The sequence below is a fragment of the Palaemon carinicauda genome, chromosome 2, assembly GCF_036898095.1.
Source record: "Palaemon carinicauda isolate YSFRI2023 chromosome 2, ASM3689809v2, whole genome shotgun sequence".
Lineage (NCBI taxonomy): Eukaryota > Metazoa > Arthropoda > Malacostraca > Decapoda > Palaemonidae > Palaemon > Palaemon carinicauda.
The window spans coordinates 28,998,336-29,006,547 of record NC_090726.1 but is presented as its reverse complement, the minus strand read 5'-3'; positions in this window follow the sequence as shown (position 1 = coordinate 29,006,547).

Sequence of the window (8,212 nt, the reverse complement as noted above, 5' to 3'; positions counted from 1 at the left end):
ACCACAAACCCCTCGTTAATATCTGGGAGAAGCCACTGATCAGTGCCCCACCTAGACTACAACGTCTCTTCTTGAAACTGCAGGGGTATGACATGAGGGTCAAGTACAAGGAAGGACGAACCCTTGTACTCTCCGACGCCCTATCACGCCTTCCTAACCCACAAAATGACAAGGAAATCCCTTTGGATACACGAGTGGACGGACTGGAACTAGATGACATCGATGTGATATCAGTTGCACTCATAAAATTTGGTCCCCAGATTTTGGAAGAGGTCCGCCATAGGTCTGACACCGACCCAGTGCTGCGCACTCTCAAGCATACTATCATCGAGGGTTGGCCTACCTCAGTAAAAGGCTGTCACCCTGATATCCGCTAGTTTTTCTCATACAGAGAATGTCTTGCCGTGGAAGACGGAGTCATATTCAAAGGGCGACAAGTTATCATCCCCAAAGAGGTCAGAGGCCGTATACTGGACCAGCTCCACCGGTCCCACCAAGGGATCACAAAAACACAAGCCCTGGCACGGGAGTGTGTATTCTGGCCCAACATTGCAAATGATATAGAGGACAAGGTCAGGGCATGTGACATATGCCAGAAGTACCAGCCCCAGCAAAGTCCTAGTGAAACCACGCATCATGACATTCCCCCAATGCCCTGGTTCAAAGTCGCTTCGGACATCTTCCAAATTGGCCACAAGACATATCTGATCACAACTGATTATTTCACAAAATTCCCGATAGTCACCGAACTAAAAAACCTGTCATCTGAAAGTGTGGCCAATCACCTCAAATTCCTGTGTTCGCTGTTCGGATGCCCCAAAACCCTGGTCTCAGACAACGGACCTCAATACACGGGAGCAGCCATGAGGGACTTCACAAAAGCCTGGGGTATTGAGCACATCACATCAAGCCCACATTACCCTCAGTCCAATGGCCTCGCGGAGCGCGCAGTTGGAACATGCAAGGCGATTATCAAAAAATGCCTTGAGACAGGTGGTGATATGCATACTGCATTACTCCACTTACGGGCCACCCCGATCGACAATAAGACAACCAGCCCCGCAGAGCTCATGTTTGGTCGCAATGTGACCACTGACCTACCAGGCAGATACGAACCACATCTCGCACACATCACGACCCGCAACCACCTCCAGGACCGCCTAGGACCAAATCGGACACAACGGCACTTCACAGACCTCCAACCCGAACAACCAGTCCGAATATTCGACAAGGCCTGCCACACATGGGTGCCAGGCAGAGTGGTACGTAAGTCAGAAGAACCCCAATCATACATTGTGGAAGCCCAAAACGGAGCGTGCCTCAGGAGGAACCGGTCCCACATCCGTCCGACACCGCTCGCGACAAACACAGAACCGCCCAACACCCGGCAGCAGGCTCCAACATCATCAGCACAGCCTCTACCACGACCCGCCGATATATCGCTGCCGCCACCTAGTGAGACCGAAATAACCCACCAAAGACCCGCAACTAGTGATAACACTACAGACCCGACAGCGGTGTATACCAAGTCAGGCCGGCTGGTGAAAACCCCATCCAGATATATTGAAAGTAACGCGGTCACATACCGTAAATTCCCATAAAGTGTTAAGTTAAATAATAATATACAACTCCCCCCCCCCCCCTCGTTTCATGACCGAAAATTCTGAGAGGTCGTTACCAGAGTTTGAAACTCAAGAAAAGTTATCAGTCTCAGGACTGATAAGTGATTCAGAATAATGAATTTTATTTGAAAATTTACGAGTCTCGGACTGGAGAACAGGCTCCATTTCGAACACTCGTTACATGTGTATCAGGTTTCCATTTTGTTTTAATATATTTTGGGTGTTGTTGTTCTTTGCATCAAAAAAAAAAATTATAATTTGCCACTTATTTTTATATTTATGACTGCCCTGCTGTAACCAACACTATTCGGACCAAAGTCCGCAAAGATATTAGCTATTATGTTTATATTACTATCCACAATCACAAATTGTACTATGCATGTTTATTGTGAAGGGATGAAAACAATGGAATACGTTTGAATATGGAACTTTCATCGTTTATTTCTTTGTACTTATATGCCAGATTAGTTATTATGTGTAATCAATGCTTTGTATGTGATAAGGGGGATGTGGTATCATGTAGTCCCATGTAGCTATGAATAAAGGGCAGTCTCTACCTAGCACCCAAGCCATCAAGACCTGTCTTTTAATCACTGCAACCTCTTGCATATTATATCAGTTATTAGAAAATATTAACCCTATTAATTGAAACTGAGTTAACTATATAGTTTGTTTAAATATCAAATGATACTAATCTGCTTAGATTCATACTACTCTTAACTCGACAAGTAGGTTAGTCACAACATTCATATAAAACAATCTCGTGACGTACCAGAGGTAAAGTGTTTCATTTGTTTAACGACATTATAGTTAAAAATATGAACAAAATACGTATAACAGTTATGTTATTTCTTCACTATTTGATTTGATTTCGATAGAATGATCGTATCCATCTAAATATCCAATATTAGCGTCTTTTCAACACCTAACTCAAACCAGCAAATCGATTAAAATGTAATTTTACGAAAATTTCGGCTGATTTTATTCAAAGCAAACTATGATGCCTCGGAGCTCTCTCTCTCTCTCTCTCTCTCTCTCTCTCTCTCTCTCTCTCTCTCAGCTTCACACACACACACACACACACACACACATCTAGCATCGTGGCTTAAACAAAACGTCCATTATTCCTTCGAATAATTGCATTATATCTGACATGTAATAAAAGACGAATTATATTCATATAGTTCCTTCACTGTTTAACTCGATATGACAAGAGTATCTTATCTGATCCTGAATACCGCATGTAAGCTACGTGTTACTTAATACCTCTGTCAAGCCAGCAAACAGAATTATTTAGACACTTAGACAAGCTGCAAAATTCATCCTACTCTTGTTAACGTCACGAAGACGTATTCTCAGAATAAAAATAATGATTTAATGATCAGAATTTAACCCTCTGATGGAATAAATATGTTATCAAGACATCTTATAAGGGACTGTCTCAATACATTTTGAAGAACTCCAATTCCCTTAAAAGAATCAGCTCCATCCATCATAGCTAGATCGTTTCAATGAAATTTTATGGAAATTCGGGCAAATATTTCATCAGCAGCTCATAAATCGCAGGAACCCTCTTCTGGCGGGATATTCCAGTCCTGTGATTGGCTACATTTTCTTAGCTGTGATTGGTCGTTGCCTTTGTTTACAAATTCACACGGATATGTCTAACATCGTAGCCAGAATCCAGTTAATTTTTCCTTCAAAAAGGACTTATTTATTCATCTTACGCCTTTAAATAAGTCTCATTGTCTATTTTATTATCAAATTAATGATATCATAAGTTTGTTTTTATAAAAAGATTTATTTATAAGTCCTAAATAATCTAAAACATGTATAGGTATTTCACTCATACCCAGTCGAATTCATTCATAAAATACTATTCTCTGACGTCACATACACTCACCAATCACAGAAGAGGATGAATCAACCAATGAAACGACAGATATTTCCCGCTAAAAATACATAAGACGAGAGGGTTTCTCTGACTTATGGGCTGCTGTTGACGACCAAGTTGAAAAGAAAGCTTTTCATCTTATTTATTTGTTATATATATACACACACACAGCAATGATATTTGCCGGTACATTACGAAAGGTTTATTTTCAAAGTTGTTAAATAAAAGGTGCAATTATTAAGTCATATTTTATCTGAATGATAAAATATAGACTGGTATTTAACCTCTTATAACGACGTATTTCCTACTGGAGATAATATAATGTTCGGTTGCATTATACTTTAAATGTATCAAAACAGAAACTAAAGTCGTGTAGCTCCTTTGCTATCTAAGCTCAATATAATAATAGCATTTATTTGAATATCGAATACCAGCCATGTGTTGTTTTTGTTATTCAATACCTCACTCAAACCAGCAAACAGAATTATTCAGGCATTTACACATTCATCCTACACGTTAACTTCACAAAGACGTATTTTCTTAAATCAGAATGTATCTCTGATATGTTATAAAACATCTTATAAGGAACAATCTCTATATATTTTGAATAACAAGTTTGGGCAGATTTCACAAACAGCAATTCACAATTCTTCGGATATTCCAGTACTGTGATTGGCTTTAACTTCCTCAGCTGTGATTGGCTGCTGCCTTTATTTACTATAGCTTCATTCACACACACACACACACACACACACACACACACACACACACACACACTGTAGCCAGACACGCGATCTATTATGCTTGCGAATATGACGTAATTATTTAATTTACGGCCTTTGATATGATTCATTATTTATTTTTTTGAATATAATCAAGCTTTATGAGATTATTTTTGTAAAATTAGATTTTTCAAGTCTTAATTTATCTGAAATACGTATAGGCATTTCACCCCTAGGCCTAACACGCAATATTCATTCATTCATACGAATATCTGACGTCATATACAACCAGCCAATAAGACAGCAGATATTTCCCGCTAAATGTGTATAAGGTGAGAAAGTTCCTCTTCGTTATGATCTGCTGTTGACGAACGAGTCAATTCTCGCAAGAAATTTCGCCCAAACGCTTTAGCTAAATAGGATTTTTCTTTTATCCTATTTCATATCTTTTATACAGCAGCGATTACGTAGTTTTTTTCAGATGTCTAATGGACTTATAAAGCTCTAGAACTTATATATATATATATATATATATATATATATATATATATATATTTATATATATATATATATATATATATATATATATATATATATATATATATGTATATATATATATATATATATATATATATATATATATATATATATATATATATATATATATATATATATATATATACACACACACACACACACACACACACACACACACACATATATATATATATATATATATATATATATATATATATATATATATATATATATATATATATATATATATATATATCTTAGCTCTATTTTCGTGCCAAGACGATTTGTTAGTTGGCTACACGATATGTAGCATGCAATTCGCTTAGATATTTTGGACGTCTGGTTCTGAGAACTTAATTAATGCACATGAACTCTATTGTAGTTTCAATAGGTAGCTAGTGTAATTCAACTGGTATAAGATTAATTAATCCTTAGGAACAACATATATTTATCAAAGCAAGAAGAAAAAAAAGTTTTTGAATAATTATAAGAACGTAAAAAGGAATGAACTGAAATTTATTAAACATGCTTTAAATACTTTAAAATGCAAGAATGTATGAAGGGATATATATTAATATATATAATATTAATGTGTTTATTAATATTTGAGTATACAGAAGTGGCTACTCAAATACATACTCACTTTTATCTATATACAAAGACATTAAATTTTTGTAGTCTAGGCTACTACATTTGTGACACTAGTAAGATAGATATAAGCGAGTTCATTATTGTAGGCTACTGAATAAATTAAATTCCAATGCATTGATAGAAAAATTGCTGTATAATAATATATTTTAGAGAAAGACCATAAACAGACGCCAGTGGAAGGACATGTTTGAAGCCTTTGTCCTGCAGTGGATCAGTTATGGCTGATGATGTCGATGATATGTGTGTGTCAATATATATATATATATATATATATATATATATATATATATATATATATATATATATATATGCGTGCGTGTGTGTACATGTAGTTGGGGTATGAGACAATTATTCCTAATTAGTATGGAAACTCAGAAACGATGTAAATTATAAGTATGCAGCTTTTGAAAAAGCAAAGAACATCCGTTGTCTTCTGATTCTTGGCCACAGAAAACAAATTTCTCTCCTAACGTATAATAAGTTGTAAAATTTTGTTTTATCATTATTTAGGAGTACAGTAATCTCCTTGAGAGAATATTATTCGTCTAATGGCTGGACTTACTATTCTATTTTATAGTTGTCACTATTCATGATATGCAAATATTTTTAGGACATTTAAATATCTCTTGTTGTTCTTTCATGTTTGGCATAATTTCAGTTTGAGATATATTAGGAAAATGGTTTTAAGCAGTTATGGAAATATATAATGCGTATTTAATATATACCAATGATCCTTAAATCTCAGTATAAAGAAGTATAATAAAACGTGTTCATAGTAACAGACAAGACTATTCATATCAACAAGTCACATGAACCCAATTAATATAGTTGGCCAGTGTTTTTCCAGCTGGGATAAATATCTTTTTTATATTCGTTAACTTTGAAAGCTGATTTAATATACAAATTATAATATCTAAACTATTTCTACTATATTTTACAAATATTTATCTTCGAAATAAATAATCTAACAGTAAGGTCGTGTCATCAGGAGAGTCTTTTACAGAGGTATAGATTATGTCAAATACTACTACTGCTGCCTCACATCGTACATGTTTTCTTTTGAATATACATATGAATATATGTTTTTTAACGAGAATACAATTGTTATATAAAATAGGATTTTAAACAGTTACCCCTTATGGTATGTATGTGATGTTACTGTTAAAGCATTCCTTGTGTTTATAATAGGGGTACATAGTCTTGAGGGTTATATACCGTAATAGAAAATGTTGTCCCGTCCTTAACTATAATTAAATCAATTTGTATATAACCATATTATGCTTTCTCTTTTCAAAATTGTAAAAAAGGAGCCTTTTTATATCAGCCGGCAATTTCTTTAGCGGTCATAAGATATGGACACCAATTAAAGTTAGGTTACCCCCCCCAATCTAACCTACGAGCTGTGTCCTTACCTACTTGCTCAACGCTTTAGGGGTGGGGCAATGGCTCTCCGCGACTCCCCTTACACTGCTGTATTCTTAGTCAGCTGTCATCATACATACAGGTGGCCGCTATCATACATACACCCCAAACTAAAATCCCTAATTACAGAGTAGATATTTTGGTTTCATTGTATATTATTACATCTCAATGTATCCTAGTATTCCAACTACTTTTTCTTATAGGAAAAATTACGCTCCCTTCGAAGATAACACTCGTTCCCGTCGCAAATGAATAGTTACAGAAATATATATACATCTATATCCGTCGATAATGGGGGACCCCCAGTGGGAACTCGGGGTTTTGGGTGGGGAAAACATACTGGGGAACCGATATATAACCGTAATTCAGTCCTTTTCTTCTCTATACATTTCTTTCTGGTATTTATTATAACCGTAGAAAAAGACAAATCAGTATACCTGGATATATTTGGGAGGAGCCGATTCAAAGGTTATTTCTTGTAGTAATACAGTAACCAGTGCTGCCAACGCCTGATGTAGATTAAATGTTAGAATTCCATACCTGATGTAGATCGAATGTTAGCGTTTCATGCTAACATTAGCACCCATTTGTTCGTTTGTTCGTTCGCCCCACCTTCCGTCCTTCGCTTATATAACCCCCCTTCGCAGGAGTTTCTCTCCATTATTACTCTTTTTATTACCGTATTATTTTCTCATTTTATATTCCCATTCAATATAATTTATCATACATTCCATTTTACCTTCCTATATTGGGTTTATTTGTTTTGTTATTTCCTTTCCCATTTGTTCGTACATTCGTTTCATCAGTTTCCGATCTGCGCATATATCCCCCCCCCTGCGCAGGAGTTTCCACTCCCCCTTTTACTCTTTTTATTAGTGTTATTTTCTCATTTTTTATTCCCATTCAATATTATTTATCATTCATTCCATTTTCCCTTCCTATATTGGTTTTATTTGTTGAGTTATTTCTTTATCCCTTCCCGGTTTCACATAAATACTTACCCTGGACTAGTTTTTTTATCCAGTTAATTCTCGGTATGATCTCCTCATTTTATATTCCCATTCACTATTATTTACCGTTCATTCCATTTTATCTTCCTATATTGTTTGTATTTATTTTTGTTGGTTAGTTCCTTTTCTCTCCTCTGTGTCTTATAAAACTTTTCTTTCGTCTAGTTTCCGTATTTAGTTCATTCATGTTTTCACTCTTTTGTTCGTTGTTTTCCCCTTAACCAATCATCACTCTAGGCCTATTCAGATATCTCCCTACCCCCCCCCCCCTTCCTTTATCTCTGTATGCGCTGTTTTCCGACCCATTGTTCCCCTGCCTTTCCCGTTTTAACCTTTGACCTAGTTACTCGTCCC